At 42.8% G+C, this 19,608-nt stretch overlaps 1 long non-coding RNA gene across 2 annotated transcripts in view; it reads left to right on the forward strand.

Annotated features, from left to right (window-relative positions):
- LOC108446491 overlaps positions 1-19,588 on the forward strand; it is a 35,107-nt gene extending 15,519 nt beyond the window's left edge. For both annotated transcript variants that reach the window (XR_001861701.1, XR_001861702.1), the window contains exons 3-5: positions 2,031-2,173; positions 7,955-8,219; positions 16,674-19,588. This is a non-coding gene — a long non-coding RNA (uncharacterized LOC108446491). The remainder of the gene's footprint in view (positions 1-2,030; positions 2,174-7,954; positions 8,220-16,673) is intronic.
- The last annotated feature ends 20 nt before the right edge of the window (positions 19,589-19,608 follow it).

The following is a 19,608-nucleotide window of genomic DNA, read 5'->3' on the forward strand; positions in this document are numbered from 1 at the left end:
GGAATGATTGTTTTTAAAACACCGGGCATAAAAAAAAAAAAAAAAAAAAAAAAAGAGAAGAAAAAAAAAGCCAAATAAATTTGTAAAAAATTTCACAGGGGAAAAAAAAGGCTCTGGATTCTAAAGTCCCTAATTTTGGAGAAAAGGTATGTTTGTGTGTTGAGTGAGAAATAAATAACAGGAGCAGTGAATTATTCAGGATTTAAGTGCAGTATTGGAATCATTGTTAATTCTGCTACCGCCCAAATAAACCACCGGCAATTAAAAGTCAGTGAAGAAAAGCAAGATACAGCTCATGCTGGGGTTGACACTGCAGCAGCCCAGTCCCCTGATCCTGGCTGGAGCCCCCCATGTCATGTAAATAATGATACACTCAAATAAATGTCCTTTGTGACTGTGCCTCACAATAAATTTCAACACGGCTAGTTCTGCTCCTACATTGAGTATCCCTGCACAGGACCTCCTGTGTTGTGCACCAGTGTCATGCTTTCCCTCTCCTTCTACCTCAACGCCATGAAGAGAGGGTCTGAAAAAAGGTCTCTCTTTTATATTAAGGTGAAGTGAATATCCCATGATTGGTCTTCAAGGCACTTTGCAAAGGTCAGAAAGCATCAAAAGACTGTGCTAATTAAATTTCTATAGCATAGGGCTTTGCTTTCTTAGAGTTCTCCTAGGCTTGTGAGCACGTCCTGCTCCCACATGCTGACCAGTTCTGCTCAGCCAATTTCTCTGCTTGGTGCTTTCATCTTAGTTTTTTGGTTCATGGTTGACTTACACATACTTTGAATAATTTGTGGGCTAATCATTAGCCTTCCCTGCTAAAGGTGTATTTCTGCTAACTATCCCCTCTCCTTTTTTTCAGTACTATGTACTTCTAATTACATCTCCTGCCAAAGGTGACCTGAGCTTTTGTGTCATTCCTTGGAGAGAGCAGTTCAGAGCACAGTGGATTACACAGCACCGCACACACTGCACAGCATTTTCACCACCGCACTAGCGCTGTTCATCTGCATTTGTAAATTTGACATCAGTAAGATTTTCTCCATCTTTCAGTGTCTTACATAAGTAGACCTTAGTGGGAACCACCTCATTCTAAAATGAATCATTTGGAAAGAGCAACTCGTTAAAGAGAGCAGAGCATTCGCATTACTTTTGGTCCATCTTTACTGCTTCCAGAGGACAGTTTTCATGGCCAGATGGTCAGCTTTTCCAGCTGTTGAAATATTTTTGGAAGGACCATCATTCAGCATAAAACTGTGTGTCACTGGGGATAGACGCTGACCTCTGCAGGAAGAGGGTGGTTTGGCTCAAGGACTGTGAGATCTCTCATTGAACCTCATTACTCAATCTAATGATCCCGCTCAAGTCCAGGCATTACATTGGCATGCAGGACAACAGAATCAGAGCCTAGCAAGGCCTGGTATTTTGAACCCTGGCAAAACAGCAATTAATTTATGTGCTGATCATTACCATATCATTAATGTCACCATTTCCTAACAAATTGGTTGTGATACCCTGGCTGGCATCAAGAAGCACCTTACACCACAGAAGCATTGCCAGACATCCTTCAATTTGAGCTGCATTGCCAAAACCCAGTCTAGCATGACAGTCTTCTCATCGCAGCTTGTGAATGGAGGGAAAGCCAATTCTGGGAGTTGCCTTTACTGCCTCAAAGCAGGCATTCAGCACCATGTGAAATCTCACCTACCCTCATATTGCTACCCCAGGAGCAGAGAGCGGCTCCTAGAAGTCTTGTGTCACATCTGCCAACCTCCTGCAGTGTTCTGGGTGCTAGAAAGTGCTTTGAATAGCACTAGGTACTACTGTATGGGCAGCTGAACCTGCTTCTGGTGGGCAGCCAGCTGAACCAGGGTGGCTGTGTGCTAGTGGAAGGATTAAATATATGAGCAGAGGTTTCTAGTTTTGCTGCATAAACCCCAGTCCCCACACGGCAGAGGGTACACATCCTGAAGATCCTGTGTCAGAGCCACTGGTCCCATTGAGAAGTCACTGTACCTTGTGTATTCCAGACTCCTTCCTGCAGCCAAACCATCCATCTCTGCTAGGTGGAAAGACAGCCTGGACACGCAGTGCTCAGACAGGCTTCTACATACTCACACCCACAAGCAGGTTCCTTTACTTGGAGTTGAATCCCACTCCCAGTTTACCAGAGGTGAGTTCTATTAAGTGTTTCTAAACCTTAATGCCTTTGATCTGCTTCTCAGATTGAGCCAAATTAGCATGGGACACAAGAGACTCTGCGAGGAGCTGTGCCTTTAGCCGTCTAGTTAGCCATTTAGTTAGCCATTTAGTTAGCCATTGTTAAACATATCAGTACATAACTAAAAATTGCAACCTTATGGGGGCAATGTACAAAATGTCACCTGCCTGATTATAAAATCATTAGCTTTTTTATTATTCTTTGTCATCTTTGTTTTTTCTCTGGAAATAATAGGCATTTTCCAGTTAGAAGCAATCACAAACTAGATTTAGACTGAAACAGGTAATTGATTAAAATCGTAACTGTTTTTAACTATTCTTTCATTCCACTGTAATACAAAACTGAAGAAAAGCATCCAGCCCAACTAGATTAAGCTTCCACAATCAGCATGAAATGGCCTTAGTGGATGCTGACACCAAAAAACCTGATTCCAGCCCCTTGTGCCCACTCCTGCAGCAGTGTCCCTTTAGCTGTGGGATGAGTTGAGTCAGGAAATTATGATTTGAAAAGGAGTTTTGCTGTGTTTTATACCTGGTTAGTTTTCAAACAGATGTGGCTCAGCCACCATTTCACAGAACTTAATTCTGGCACATGAAAGACATGGGAACAAGTGAATAAAAATTAAGTCTATTATGAAACCTCAGTCTGGAAAAGTATCTAAAAAATTTTGAATTTATGGTCTGGGCAAATGAATGCATCTCTCAAAACTTGGACTAGGTAGAAACTATTAATAGCTTAAATGCTAAAGCCTTTGTTTTCTCTGCAAAGCAGCAGTGACTGATTAGCAATCACTCTTGCGTGCTGATCTTGCAAGCCTAACAGTCTTTTTCCCACTGCTGAGTGAGTCCCAGATGGTTCATAGAGCTATTTGTCCTACATACTTCTAAGGATCCATTATCTGGATAGCTGACTCGTGCAGCAAAAGATTTTCCAACCCAGAATATTTCCTCTCAGTGCTCTGTGCTACAGTTTTCAGGCGTGCACGCAATATTTAAATTTATATATTTATTATTTATTATGGAGTCATTCCTTTGAAAAAGACTCCACTGCAAAAAGAAAAAAGAGCACATTTAATGCTGCAATCAGAACATAGTGAGGATTTGAGGATCGAGATCATTCCATTGCCACAGGGCCAGAAATTTTGCAGCTGAGATTGTCATAAACCAAGCACCTGCCTACTTTATTTCTGAATGTTCATGTCACTGATGCTAATCTTGCAGATCTAAAAAGCGGGCTGCAGGCCTGATGAAAAAATGCAGGAGTGTCTGATGGTTTGCAGGGCAGGGAGAAATTGCAGGAAAAGCTTATGCTTGGGCTGAGGAAAAAGTAGAGCTTTTTTATTTTGCAAGCAGTCCAGCAGTTTATATAGTTGATAGCCTTGTCTTACAGATGTTTTTTTGGAAAGACCAGTGGAGTGGTAGGATGAGTTTTGCTAAGACAGGAGCAACTGCCCTCTTTAAGAAATGCTCCTGTGAAGTCACAAGCTGCTAGTTTTATCTCCCAACACAGTGGTGGGTAGAACCTGTAACTGCACAGCAGGATGGCAGCAAGGCCAGAAATGTCCTCCTACAGCAAGTCAGCTCACCTCACCCCACATCTCCTCACTTCATTTCCCCTAAGCTAGCAAGTAGGCTGAACTACCCTGCACTGGGCAGTGTTTCCTTGCAGAGCTTTCTGCAATCCCTGTGTGCAAAGACCATCAAGGCAGGTGAACAAGGCAGGTGACCATCAGCTGCCTACACAGCTCCCCTCCAAGGGCTCCCCATTCTCAAAATACATCTTAGATTTGATTTTCTCATGCGGTTCATGGGGAATTTGAAACTGGGAGGGATCTGTAAAGGAAGAATAGCACATATGACCTGATTGCTTTTCACCCAAGGTTATGTTACGTGGGTGGGTACAAGCCCAGCCAGAGCACCTCTGCCTGCCAGCACAGGACTGGATGTCCCCCTTGGCGTGACACAGAGCCTCACAGGGAACAGCCCCAATATGCACTAACAGCAGCTTTACTTGTCTGCAACTGGCTCAGACATTTGACCTGGCTGGAGAAGGGCGCAGATGTGGCTGTAAACAACACATCCATTGAATGCAGAATCTGTGGGGAAAGCGTCGTATTTTTGCCCAACACATGGAGAGCACCTATAGGAAAGCATATGTGTTATAGTAGCATAAAATGTAGTAAATAACCTCCATATAGGATAAATAAACAAGGTGGCATTGCTGACATTAGGCCTGGTTGCTGGGTTGCCCTACTCCTTGCAGAACTGTTTTCACCTTAGCAAAGGGGGCTAAGACATCATTTGGAAATGTAACACAGTCAGGTTCCACTGCCTCAATCACAGGGACCTCCATCACCCCATGCAAATGTTTAGAAAGAGGCACCATGCCCCTTCTTCATGTGCGTAAGTCACAGGCCCAGCCAATATAAGAACATTATAAGGAAAAGATGCCACTGAAACAGGTGCAGCAACTGCTTAAAAATGGATTTTTCTTCTCCTTTGCTGAGCATATTCACTGTTTGCTGAACTTTATACTGGCTCTCAGAGTCAATATATAAAACTGGCAGGTTTTCTGGCTTGTCACGCCTTGGAATTATACAGAAATCCTGAACTCCCTCTCCAATCCATTTAAACCCCCTACTAGCACAGTACTTCTGCCTACACCAGCTTGGGGATTTTTAGAAAAAAGATACCAAAACACAAAAGCAACAATAAAAATTTGCTTTGCCATGGCTCCAACAGTTTCACAGTCACTTGGCACCTGCCTTCATTAATCAGCTAACAGTCCAGCCAAGACAAGTTTCTTTAAAATACCCTTTTATTACTTCATCAGGTACTAGATTTTTGCCATTGCAGACTCAAAACAAGCCTATGCTTCCTGGAACAGCTTGGATTCCATCCTCTCTTGTACTTCCAAAACAGAGACTTGTTTTAAAAAACACTGTGCTGGTTCAGACTGCAGCACCTGGGCAAGCATGTAGAGAAGAAAAGGTGAGAAGTAGCTGAGCTGAGGGTAGCAGAAGGATACAATCTAGTTCCTGAAGTGGAAGGAAGTCAGCATGTCCAGAAATCCTAGGCTAAGAGGAGGGAGTTGTCCTTCAGAAAATACTTTATTGATAGAGTTGGTGTGCACAAAACACATCTGGAGTGAGATGTGCTTTGGCCAACAAGGCATGGACAGAATCCCAGACCATCATGTGCTTTCTGCAATCAGCACAAGAACTGGATTAGGAGCAGTACCGAGCCCCTTTGTGACACACTCAGATGGTTCACCGGGACCGGGTCCTGCTGGAGGAGGTCTACAGCCACCCAAAATCAATCTCTTTTATTGACCTCCTCATGCAGTGCTTGGGGCCTACTGAAAAAAGACTAACTCTGCACATTCAAGAAGACCAGTCCAGGTCTATTGTTTGCAGGGAGTTAATTTCCCTTGATTATTCCTTTGATTTGAGTTTTAAATGCCCTGGTAAGAACCTGCCTGTGGGGCACAATGGAGTCAACATCAACCCTAGTTAACTTCAGGACATTTTTGGCCTTGCTGCTGCAGAGGAGGCTACTATCAATAGCTTAGCTTGAGGTGGCAGTGTGCTTTTGACATGTGAAGATTTTTCTTCTTTCAATATTTTTTCTTTCCTTGGTTGAAGACCGGAACACTAAAGTATCTACATTTGGTCATCGTCATGTGAGGTGGGTACGTATGGTCCCCATAATGGAGATCTTATCAGTGCAGTCAGCCTGGCCATGACATTAAGAGTCTAGTTCTTGGCAAACCAAATTATTTCCTAGAATCTTTTGACTGTATTGAGAAGTTAAATAACCTTGGACATGGCCAGGCTGCTCACAGTGCTGAGTGCCAAACTGGATGCTTCAGGATGTTATTCCAAGTCTCAATGTGCTGTACTGGGAGGTCCTGTGTTGCATCTGCCACCTCCTTGTAGATGTCTCCGATTTCCTGTAGCATCTCAGGCAACATGAGAAGTCTCTGTGGAGGCAATTGAATCACCCTTTTGAGCTCAGGTGTTGACATCTCTGTGCAAGCACTTCAGCGTAGGTACTCCAGTCCTGAGCTGAATCTTACATAAGGCAGCTGTGTGGCAGATAACACAGCCAGTCATCACAAGAAGGCTTTGCTGCACCTCCCCATACTTGTGTGTGGTGGGAGAGCCACCCCCCACAGCACTACACTCAGCATTTTTGTTCCTGCATCCATTCTGCTCAGTAGAGAAGTTCTCCCTCTTTTGTTCTGTGCAAGAATCTTGCCCATGGAGTTCTGGGCCTTTCTGCTGGTCCAGGTGAGTGGAGTTTGTTGTAGAGCACCCCAGACTAGCCTTGCATACTAGGCTGATTTGGTCTTTAGTGGTGTTCATATTGATGATGCTATTAAGTGTTGTGACCTTTGGTAGGAAATGGAAATGTTTCTCCTGTAGTTGACAATCGTCTCACTGCTGATACCGCAACTCTATGCTTTGACTGTTTTACCAAAAACGCTTGGGCCCCTACCACACTCCCCCGGTCCCCTCCCTTCCTCCTGCAGCTCTGCAGGAGTTGTGCTGACAGCATTTTCTGAAAATGTCTACACCCAGCATCCCCCCAAAAGGGGAATTTCCCAAGACGAAGAAGAAACCACAGTAGGAGGATCTGCTCAGGGCTGGTCAGAAGAAAGCAGGTATAATTCTTGGGATCTCCTCTCATTCTACTTATTCACACTGTTTCATTCAATGAAATATTAGGAAAAAGTGTTGCAGCCAGAATATTTTAGAAGAAAAATAAATGGTCAAGAATATAAGGAAATGGCCAACTTAGAGTAAGGAACCTGTTGAATTATTGCATTCCTGAAAGATTTCAGCTAAATGCTAGGTAAAACTCCAGCACCAGAGAGTGGGTGTAAACATGAAAGGCATTGGTGAGTTTGAGTCAAGTTACCTTCTTTTTTATCCATTTATAAAAGTGATGGATCAATGGACAACCATCAAATCTCCAGGTTTTTGCCAACCACCATGCAGCCTCACCGTGATACCTCTTTTTTCCCTGACAATGTTATTAAAAGTCTCATGTAAACATGCTTCCAAGGATGTGCTGCCAGCGCCTCCTGTAGCTTCTCAGGCAATAAGTGGACTGTGGCTCATGAGCCAGCAGTGCCAGCAAGCTCAGTCCCTGCAGATGGCTGAAGTGAGGAGGTCTCAGCACCCGCAAACCACTGGTACAAGTAACCCACAGTGCCTGTACAGGAGGTGAGCACTGGGAAGAGTGAAGCTGTGGGGCAGTGTCACTCCTCCCTCTGCACTGCTGAGCCAGGCAGGGCCTGGTGGCACACCAAAATGTCCAGGCAGATGTTGCACCCATGTGAGTCATGGCACCTGGCACTTGTACCCTCTGCATGAAGCAGCACAGGCAGGGATGCCTCCTCCACTGTCACACACAAATACCCTGCATTAACAGCACCTTCTTCTATTTTATTTCATCACAGTGCTTCTCAGAGTATTTTCTGTTTGGTTTTGTTTTAATTGATTTAAAATGCAGAAAAGGGAAAGTAAAGTAGATTTTTGATCAGCAACAGTCCAGATGAAGCAAGTTTTCAAAAAAAAAATCCATTTAAATAACCAAGCTGTGGCTTGTTGTTCAGAATGAAACCAAATATATAAAATATATAATTACTGTCATATGTAACTGGTTTTTGTAACTTGAATAAAATCAAAGACAAAATAAAATGCTTACTTGCATTGTTTTTTTCCAGTTGACTGCCCAGAAGCCTGTAGTGCTTGAAGAGGATGTAAACACAAGAGCTGGATGGGAACTTTTCAATTAAATGTTTTGCACCAGAAAATGCTGTTTCATTGAAACCAAAACTATTCAAGGAAATATAACAGTAGTTGAAACTTTTGTTAGCAACATCTTGGGGTTCAGAGTTACATTTCTGATCAAATGGAGAAAGAGACAAACAGACTGATAATCTCAATGCACAGGACTGAGCATTACCTGAGTTTGATTCCTCTCACCAGGTGAGTAAATATATCACTGCCTTAACAAACAGTTTCTCTCTTTTCCCTGATTTTTTTTTTCTAAAAAATTTCAGCAGCCTTTTAATCATCAGTGTAACTAAAATAACTGCTAACATCTCAAAACATTTTGCAAGCTAAAATTCTTATTTCCAGCTAGTCCAACTAAGAGCCAAATGTATGAGTGTTCTTGGGACACCTGTTCAACTCCCACTCCAGAGAGCTTCAAGCCTATGAGAGATTAGAACAAAAGTATGCACTGAAGAAATTACCACAGAGAACACCAATATAGGTTCTTGAAACAGGTCTCTGTGACTCAGAGTGGCTAAACATTGTCATCCTTTGTTTTTGGAAATGTCCAAAACTGACCTTCGTCAAGTAGTTACCCAGTGGTGGTTTTGGGCAGATTCTAAAGTAATCTCTTCAGGGCATTCAAGTATGAGATATACCACACTTGGGAGTCAGAAAGTATCCAGTGTAGTGCACGAGTTGTTAGCAAGCAAACTCAAGGGGATCTTCCTGATCCTAGGAAGAAAGTACCACTGATGGGTGGTATTGAACACCCAGTCACCAGAGCCTGGCGCCCTTAGCACTGAAAGGCATCCCACCACCCATGAAAAGCCATGCCACCACAACCATGCTCATTTTAAAAGAGTTTGGGGATACACTTGACTGTGCATCTTCCCTCATTAGCTTTGTAGGTTGTATTCTCTCTTCCTAAATAAATAAAATGAGAAAGCATGCACAACAAAAGCAGAAGGTTTAAGATACCAAAAAAAAACTTCTATAATACTTAAGCCAGTTACTTGTAGATTCATGATCTGACAAATCTCTTTTCCCAGACTGGGAATCCTGACTTAGGAAGTACTGTGACTAGGGTGATATGGATTTTGAAAACCACTGGTGAATAAGTCTGACTCTTACAAACATAGTGATGTTTTCAGAAAATACAACAGCTTTACCTATTATCAAAACAACAGAGGTTTGTTAAGTTTTAGCCAAATTTCTCAGTTTACATTTGCAAGGAAGTTGCATCTTCTGCAGCTGAGAAAGTGTGACCCAACACTCCTGTATTGCCTTTGGTCAGCTCTTGCATAAGGAGAGCCGAATGGCACATCTCTGCAGAACCCAGGTCATGGAGGATCTACCAACAGGAAATTAACCATCAGTTTAATGCAAGCCCCTTGTGGCTTGTCAGTGGAGGTAGGCAGGTAGAATATGGTTGGTGATCACAATGGCTGATGATAGACTGGGGAGACCCAACATTGACACCCGGCCGTTATCCATCATAGCTCTGACTGCTGTCTTCTGATTACTAGGGGGCTGAATTATTGAGCAGATCTAATTCATGGCAAGCTGCCACTTGTGTTCCTGGGAAGGGCGAATATAATGAGAAACAAATGCCTTGGCTACAATTTTGTACTGTCTCCAAGTCTCTCCCATTGTGCTTCCCTGCTGGGTAAGAAAAGTCAGAGGGGAGATTTAGCTGCATGGCGAATGGCTTTGCATGGCAGTGACAGGTATTCAGAGGCAGTAAGACTTCCTGTCATCAAAGAACCAGCACCAAAAAAATGTTAAGCATGTGGAAAGGCAGCACCTTTGAAAAGGAGAAGGTGCACTTAAAAATTTGGCAGGATCAAACCCTCTATTATAGTCCTCTCTTTACGTCCCAAAACCCTCAGACAATGAATGTGAACTTCTGGGACTATAACTAAATGTAAAATCATCTGCAAAAGCATGCTTCAGTCATATAATTTATTTGCATGTGCATCAGTGTAGAAAGTGGCACATGGCCCATCTATGTTCATAGTCCAACTTCTCTGCCACAGAGAGCCAGGATCTATGATTTTCAGTCCAAAGGTGTTCCTGACACTTCAACATTCATTTTCACTAAAAAATCAAAAAAAAAAGTTCAGGCTTTCAAGGTGTCCCCCATAGAAGATCATGGTTGGACAGCAACAGAAGGTGGAGGAGGCAATGCTGCTGTCAGGAAATGCAGCTGCCTGTGGGATGTGAAGCAGCACTTGCCTCCAGCTCCAAGCCACGTGTCAGGCACTGCCACAATGGCAGGGACTCTGAGGAGGATGGAACTGCAAATTCAGTGCCAGGGAGGAAAGCACAGCCATGCTGTACCATCCCACAGCCTGACTCCTGCCTTTGGGGTCTTTTCCAGTTAAATGAATCAAGTATGATCAGGAGTCAATGTGATCAAATAAGTGATTCATATTCACCTGATCTTTTAAGAGAGGGTGAACTAAAACTCTCTTTATCAAATTTGTGTAAGTTAAGTACCAATGGGGTAATACTGTCTCTGAGTCAGCACGGAAAGAAATATTTATCTCTATTATTTCTTGCTATAAAATGGACTCCATTCTGGTTCCTTTTTATGAAAAGTGCCTATAAATTTGCTTTGCATAAAGAAGGAAGCAATAGCAAAACCAGCTACAGACTATGAAGTAATACTTTTATATCAAAAATAGATTCTAGTGAAAAATCCCCTTTCCTTCTCTTCAGAGATCTTTCCAATTATCTTCAAAAATGAGATTCCTAAATGGTGCAAACTCTGCCCTCAACAATGGCAATACAGTGCAATTAAAGTCATTGAGATTACACATGTTTGAATGATGGCAGAATACAGCCCTACATGTTTATTGCATTTGTCAAACACATTCCAAAGGATAAAAAGTGTATAAATAAATGCAACCTCTGTAAGTATAGGTATTTTTACTATATGGTTTTAAATAAGTTCATACAAAAGTGGATTTCTGGCTTTTTCCTTCAAGTGGCCTTTCACACTTCATAAATTTGCCTGTCCAGGCCTTATGTCCCAGGCCTCAACCTGTAACATCAGTAAAATACATGAAGAAAACTCCTGTGAAATTTCAGTGATACAACTGTCACATTAACTGTGTATGCATTTTTATTTTGGGAAGAAAATCTTATTGTATTTTGATTAATTGTCTTTGACAGACTAACCTAGGAGCATGAATAGATTCTATTATAGACTATTAACTCCCTAACAGTGCTGGGGTTGGGAGTGTTTCCAGGAGGCAGGTCTCCTTTTGATCCTACCAGACCTTAATGATACTGTTTGTATTAACCTTAGCAGTGGCATTTTTAAAAATTCAATATTAATTGAATACTCATTTCTTCATTATTTCCTATACACACTATATACATTCTTTCCTATATGTGCTTTTCCATGAGAACCATGACTCATGCCAACAAATATCTTCACCTTGTAAGCTGCAAAATACATTCTACCACCCATTTAATTTATGGCAGCAATTTGGAAGTCTGCTGAGCTGGACACAGCTAGATGTCAATGGATACATTGTTGTTAAATATGAGCAACATGTCCCAGTAATATCAAATTAATTTTTGAGACAAAATGCATGCAAATTGCTATCACCTGTAATAAAGAAATGAAAGGAAATGGTGCTCTATATATTTGCAGAAGTTCATTTCTGTGGTTCTTTTATACATATTAATTGATTATTCCTAATTTTATTAAGTGATTGAAGCAGAGATGGCACAAATGGACTATTGAATGTACCAGGGCTGAAGCCTTTGGCTTGGAGTTGACCAGAGGGGTAGGATAACCCTGATAACAACTCCATTTAGCAGAAACGCCTTCAAGGTGATAAGGCAGATTGTTGAAGTCGAAGGTGTCGTTTTGTAAGGCTGCTAACTCACACGAAAACCACAAACTGTCAGGTCTGTGCCAGGCTTCACCTTGAATAATCCCATGTGAAGGCTGGATCTCTGCAAAGTGCTGGCTGGGGTTTTCTAACACACTCTCCCAGCAGGGGAATACAGAGATTGCGACATCTAGGAAAGAGAGAGTTTCTGCGGACTGGTCTGACAAAAAATGAACATCACTTTAATTAGAATTTTCTATAGGAAACACTGCCTTTTGATGAAAAGCTCCATTCAAAATGTTAAAAAGCTATTTGGTTTTTTAGCAGCTGGTAACTACTCTCCCTCACCAAAAACTGCTGGAAATTTGGGGACTTTCTAGCATCACTGTTTCAAGGAAAAACAGCAATGTTCAAAGAAAAGATGTATTTTTTGGAAGATTTCATTTAAATAAAGTTCCAGTTTATCTTCAAAAAACAATGCTTTTGCGGGAAATATTTTGGTCTGCCCTTTGCAAAGAATAAATCTCACTGGAAGTTGTCAGAGTAAATCCCCCCAAGTCATTTACAGCAAACCCCTACAAAATATTTTTAAGAACTGGAAACCCCATAGACATCACTCCAAGTCAGTCTCTAAATATTTGTAAGGCTTTCTGTGTGTCATTCTTTTGAAAGCCCAACCAAGAGCACCACAAAATCTTGATAAGGGCTGCACATCTGACAGTCCAAAACATAAAACAGTACCTTGAAACCTGCATGGGTACCAGAGTGGAGATGGGCTCTGTGGGATGCAGTTTTCTTCAATACTGGCTGTAGGAGAGTGGGTGGTCTGCAAGACAGGTGTTGCTTTTTAATTTACCGAAATCCATAGCACAAACTCAGAGGAGAGGTATGTTTTCCTTTGAGAGCTACCATGTCCAGTTACTGTAAATCACTGGTTTTCCAGCTACAGTCCCCAAAATTTGCCTGAACGCAGTATCCTCTGGGCACACTAAACACAGACTTATCTGAAATTAAAATGCTGCATATTATGCATATTATACAGACACTGACTTCATGGCCCCCTGTCCTGCAGCACTGGGATGACCATGAGGAGGACAGTCTGAGTGCCTTAGGTGTTCAGACTCATGGACTTCCATGTCCAGTTCATCCTGTTCACATGCAAAATGTGGGTTTGTCCCCATCATTTGGGCTGCCTAGCCCACAGGCAGTTTGCAGATATTTGCATTCACCCTAGATTTTACCCAAATCTGGGCCAGTGTGTGCTTCAGCAGTCTGCCCTGAGTGCTGGCCTCTCGCTTAGCCTCGGCAGCTCTGGGCAGACGTGTTTGAGAAGGTGTGAAATGGTTTAGGATAAAGACAACGACAAGAAAACCCAGCTCATTCCCTCTGGCTGCTTGAGATAAACACAATGGTTGCTTAAGATGTGCCAGCATTGCAGTCTGCAGACAGAGAAGACTTTGTTTATGGAATTAATAATGAAAGGCTATTTATCATTGCAATTATTTATTGACTAAACATAAATTGACCATCTCTATAGGCTAATCTTCAGCTCCTCAGATCAGAGATGTGTGTAACTTGCACTGCCTAAGGGTCATTTGGGTGCATTTTGCCTAGCATGTCCCTCCCTGGCTCTTCATTCCTGACATCCCCTTGTTTTGAAAGGAGCTATTTTCCTCCTAATCTGTATCCAACGGTCGATCATGATCTTCTCACTCAAAGCCTGGCTGCATTTGCATGTAAGCTGTGTAAGCAACACATTCCCATGCTCCCCGTTCAGGAGTGTGCACAGAGCCTTTCCTGGTCCCTACACTAATCTCTTATGGAGAAATGAGGTTTATTTCCACTGGGCATCAGGTCTGGTGACAATTTTGAGCTCAGAGAAGCACGGAGCAGACACATAGGGGATAAATAACAGCCTGCAATGAGCCCAGGAATGAAGGATGGAGCTCTTTGCCCAGAGCCTCAAGCCCTATCTTTCGGCATCTTGCAGCACACAGAACTCACAACATTCCACCAGGAACAATTTAAGTCATGAAAAAAAGGCACAGAACAAAATGCTGATGTGGTTTGTTGAAATTCAGGGAAGCCTCAATTACAGAGTGCTGTATTTTTGTCATCATTGTAATTTTAAAATTAAAGACTGTTTTCTACCATTAAGCATGTCAGGCATAGTTCCTGCTCTATTCCTAAATTCACTTTCCTAGGGAAACAAAGCTTACATCCATCCCATTGTTCAGTTTCTCATTTTTGGTCTCAGAGTAATTTTAGCACTCATGGTCAATTTCATCCAGATTTGAAGGGAGGGCAGGACCTTTGTGAAACACAGGGGCTTGGAAGAGAAGAGAAACACTATTAGGCCCCACTAAAGAGGAGGTGGGTATCAGGGAGAGCCATGCTGGCCACCAGACTTCATTAGTAGTGCTGCTGGTGTGAAATGGCTCAGGGTATTTCTTATACCATGTCCAGCTTGCTTGGCAGGTACCTCACAGCCTGGCAAGCATTTCAGTCTTCTCCCAGTCCAGCACTGTAATGTGAGCAATCATAAAGGTGGCCTGGTTAGAAGGGGAAAATTACTGAAGAGAAGAAATCATCTGCTGAAAAGGACTGACAGAGAAAGGACAGCCAGCCTGGGACTGCTGATGAATGGGATCCCCTCGAGGATGGGGCTTGTAGACTAGAAGCATCCTTGAAAAGTGCAGCCAGGGTACCTAGAAACTGAAGACATCCTGAAATATTGCAAATAAGCAGAAAAATGAGGGAGTGTAAGAGCAACTTATCATCTGAGAAAAACAGTCTGGGAAAAAAACAGTGGAAAACAGTCTGGGAAAATAAAGTTGCTCTGAAAGAATGGAACACATCATAATATATTTGTTGTTACAGGTGAAACCAGACATTAACATCATCTATTGACTGCTTGAGGTAGGATGCCCTACGCCCTCTTATGTCCATATGTGATAAAAAAAAAGTGTTTATTTTATCCAAAACTGAGCTCCTGTCTCACTCAGAGCTTTCCAATTGAATCCCACACAAACTTTCTGCAGGATCTTGGGTTGTCATCTCAGAAGTCTTGCTGAGCCCTGGCTGACGCCACGAAGCCAGTGTCTCTGTTATCCTTTCAGTTCAGTCTGTCATCCCCTCTTTTGGGGATGGCCGGGTGTGTAGTCCCCACCTCAGATTGGTTGGTCCCTCCCCTTTTGTGACTTCCTTCTGAAATCTAATTTGCTTTCTTATTGACATTGTATATACTCATTGTTTTGCTAGTGACAAGTGGTGGTAATAGGTAAGAATACACGACTACTTGGTTGTGCTTGCTATTGATTGTACTACAATACTAATTGGTGCTATCACTGATTGCCACCATACTATTGATTGAGACTGTAATTGATTGATGCTAGTAATACATAATAGCTTGAGACATATATATATATATATATATATATTCATTCATATTTGCTTTTATTAATCATAGGTATATTTGCTGGTGGTAAATCTTGTGGTATTTGTGGTCATCTGTAACTAAGCAGAGAGATTGACAGGAAAAGGCCTCCATGTCCTCGAGTACTGTGAAATCCTATGACCCCATGGTCATGATCTCTTCACTAACCCATAGGTCATGACACCCCTCAGGACCCCATGTTCTCTCACCACAGGGGGAAGAGATTGTGCCGCAGGTGATGTTTTTCTAAGGGCAAAAGCACACTGCATGGTGAGGCAGAGGGAAATGTCTATGTTATATTCTTTTTGAAAAGGATCCTATTTTACTTGAGAGCAGTGGTGGAGGTAGATTAAAGCAAACTCTGTGATATGCTGCAGGTGATGGATCATCCTCTGAAATACACCTGCTTGGGACGAGCGCTGCTGGACACACCATGATTAGATTCCCTTCAGGTGCTATAGAAATCAGTCAATTAATAACAACAATTATTTTTTCCCTAGACTTTCATTGCAGCTTCCTGACATTATGAGTGGCTGGGGAGCTTTGCTCCTGAAAACCCAAAGCAGAGGCTCTGGATTGCTGCTCGCAGGAGACCGGTGTGCTCCATGCAGAAACACATGTGAGCCGGACTCTGCTCCCATTGCTTGCTTTTCAGATCACCTCTTGCAGAACTCCTACGGAAACGCCATAAGCCAGAGCAATCATGTGTGGGTTTTCTTCTCTGTGCTCTGTCCTTTTATGAATCTTGCTAGTTGGCAATAGTAGTATGTAAATATTGAAGCCAATGATATGGCAAGAAGGTAGATTTTCCCCCCAGTTTACTCTATTCATATGCTTTTCACAGGAAATCAGAAATCTTTCTTGCATGATCACAGACTCAAAGAGAAAAATAGCTGTGTGTGTAGAAAGGCAAAACTGCCTGAAAGGAAAAATATTCTTAATTCCTCTATCCTGGGAGTTTGATATCAAAAGTAAATTAGTGGCTGGCCAAGTTGGGCTGATTTGAGGAAGCTGCAAACATATAATGTTCCAGAGAAGAACATTCTTGAACGAATTGTAGATAAATGAATTTCCAATGACTACACATGTGAGCTTGCTAACCTACATGAAAATGCCTTAAGACGGTCTGTAGTGGGATCATCAAGGCTAGGCACATCCCGATGAAAAACAACATGATGGAGTCCTGTGCTGTGGGAGGTTTTTGCCTTGGACTACACAATGGAGACATAGTGGCTGCTGAGGAGCCAATGGCTCTGTCCTCTCTGGGCTTGTGCCCAGAAGGGCAGTGGAGGCCCAGCACTGGCACTGTGGCCCTGTGGCACAAGGGGATGAAAACCCAGTCCCTTTGTGGCATCACACTGAACTAACTTGCTTTCACAGCACCTCCAGACCATGATCCATCTACAACCTTCAAGGATGCACCAAAGCACAGTTAGCTGTGAGTGGGACAGAAGAGCAGCTTGGAGAGGCGGTGTCTGACATTGGAGTGGCTGCTGCAGCACATGAAGCCTTGGGAGCTCCAACAGGGACCTTAAATTTGACCTGAAAGATCTGAACTCATGCCTCAACAGAAAGAGGACTTCAGCAGGGAAGCATAGAGAGGAAAACAGCTTTGTGATATCATTTCCAGAGGCTGAAGAGTAGCTGCAAGGATCTATGCCAGGCTTTCACCTTGGCTCTCTCTTACCTCTTCCCACCTTTTCTCCTTTCCTCCACCATCCTTCCTGCTCTTTTCATCCATGTGGTTTGTAATAGCACTGTTGCTTTCTCTTGCATTTTTGGATAGACCTTTACATGCATTTAAATCACTATAAATCAAACCTCATTTTCAATATCAATATCAATGCATGTTGATAATACAGTAATGGCAGTATATGTCTGTTGTATGAGATATGCATGGTTCATGCTACATGAATGTTAAATATATAACATACTGATATCTATTACATATCAGTATATATATTCTAGGTGTGTATATATGTGCGCGCACACACACACACACACATATATATATATATATATGCTTACATTTTTTTAAGGTCCACAGCTTTACTAGCTTTGCTTGCAAAGCTTAACAAAAACAGATAATTCTTTCTACCGTTGGTTTAACTGGAATTTATTAACAGTGATTACTACTGGTAAGTTAAATAAGAGGCTGATTTAACTAGGGCAGGCCTCCCATTAGATTTTTACTCACATTTTCTACCCTGTTAAGCATCGCAGCTGCAGTTAAATCAATTGGCACCATCTGTCAGGATGCTTATTTTCAGTTGCCTATCGGTGGAACCTAATCTCAGCTAATGTTTCAGCCCATGCTTTAACTTATCTGCCAGTGACAGCATATATTATTCCCAATTCCTTTATCAAAATGAAAGCATAAAGCAAAAGCTGAAGGGGGTCTCCAGCAACAATATTTTTTTTTCTCCTAAAGGAAGTATAAGCGGTGTAGCAGACCTGTGCTCTGTGAGATGCTCTCTACTCCCTGTGGAACTGTGTGTAGCAAGAGCTGTCTGTGTACTCCCAGAGGTACACAAGCTCTTCTCTCAGGGTATGGTGGTCAGGGCAAGTCAGTGAGGAAGGATGGAGAACAGGAGTGAAGTCTTCCACATGATGAAGTAAAAGCACATTTTACATCAGCTGTAAGACAGCCATAGTATTGTGCATGATTTTTTTTTCCAGAGGTACTCGGCACTGAAGTCAGAGGAGGTGAAAGCAGCTCACCAAATGAGGCCCAAAGGGCATCATTACAGAGAAGGCATCTGTGCACACACTGAGCGAGGTGATAAACTGCAGTGAGCCCAGGAGCTGCCACCCAGCACTAACCATCTTCCAGCCCCGTGCAAAACAACACCCTGTGTTATTTCCAAGATGCCATAGGAAGGCTGCTTCCCATCCAGCCCAGGCTGTGTCCACAAAGCTCTCACAGTCTCGGATTAGCAGCACATGCTTGTGTCCTTAGCTCCCTGCCTGCATGGAAACCTTGCAGCCACCTGTGGACCACCCCACCAGGATGTGCTGTGCTTTGCCCCAGTGTGCTAACAGGGCACTAAATCCACAACTGGCCTCCAGCAGTGTATGTGCTGCAATCCCTGAGGCCAGATTTGGTTTATGCCACATTTGAAGAACCATTTGAATACTGAGGTCACTCTTGGAGCTCTGTGGGGACCTTCTGCCACCTTGTACCTGTCCCTCTCATGGGTCTCCTCTGCTGCAGACCCATCACGGCAAGACAGAACCCCTTATGTCTTTGGAAAGCAGACAGCAGAGGGGCACCCAAGGCAGCCCTAAGGCCTCCTCTGACTGTTGTCATCAGGCAAATAACAACTTTGTAAAAGGTACTCTTACAATTCATCTGATTTCCAAAACCAGATTGGACACACAGCATTAGGAAAAGCCTTGAATGGATAGAAAAGGTCTGATCCTTGATACCTCGCTGCCTGGTGATGCTTTGGTGAGCAGTCTGAAAGCACTTCCTGTTTTTTTATACAGGTTTTCCCCATGTTTTGCAAAGAAAGTCTGTTTTTTTACAAAATGAAAGGCAATCAGAAGTGCTACTAACTCAAAATGCAAGTATTCATTTTTATAGGCATCTTCCTGAGAAACAGACAAACACTGAATCAAACAGAAGGAAAAAAAAAGCGTACAACTTCTCCATGGCCCTGAGAACAAATGATAGAAATCCCCAGTTCCTGTTGGAGGTGAGTAGAATTGATTTGCAACCAGAAGAAACTGCTTAGCTGTGCATGAAAGACTCAGGCCTGCTGTGCTGACTCAGGCAAATCTGCTGCTTAAACACTCAGCCTGACACTTCAGATAAGGTATTTTTTCCAGTGCTCAAGATCTCTGTACGAAATCAAATCAATGACTCTGGGCCCTGCTTATACCAACACATGCACATGTGCGCGTATGTCTCTGTGACGGAGCATAAGCGGGCCTCTCCCAGCCATGGGAGAGCTGTGCAGCAGGCAGTCTGGCTTTTTAAAGGCATGTGTCTGCAGTCATATTCACCATCCCCAATTCAAACAGAACCATGGGGCTTTTTGAGCTGCCTGAAAAATCAAAGTTAGCTATTTCACCATGCCTTCAGGACCCCCTCTGAGCTGGGTCACACCATACGATAAAGGCAACCCAGACACTGCCCTCAAAACCCATACCCAGTGCTAAAAAACTCGTCTTCCAGAATTTCATAAACTGGGGGCAGGAGGTAGAGTGGTTATTTTTCCTAATGGAAAGACCATTGGGAAATGGTCCTATCTGTGGGACCCTACAGATATTTACTACATTGTTTCTGAAAGGTGAAGCCATCTGGATGGGG

This window comes from Corvus brachyrhynchos, unplaced genomic scaffold, assembly GCF_000691975.1.
Source record: "Corvus brachyrhynchos isolate BGI_N302 unplaced genomic scaffold, ASM69197v1 scaffold32, whole genome shotgun sequence".
NCBI lineage: Eukaryota > Metazoa > Chordata > Aves > Passeriformes > Corvidae > Corvus > Corvus brachyrhynchos.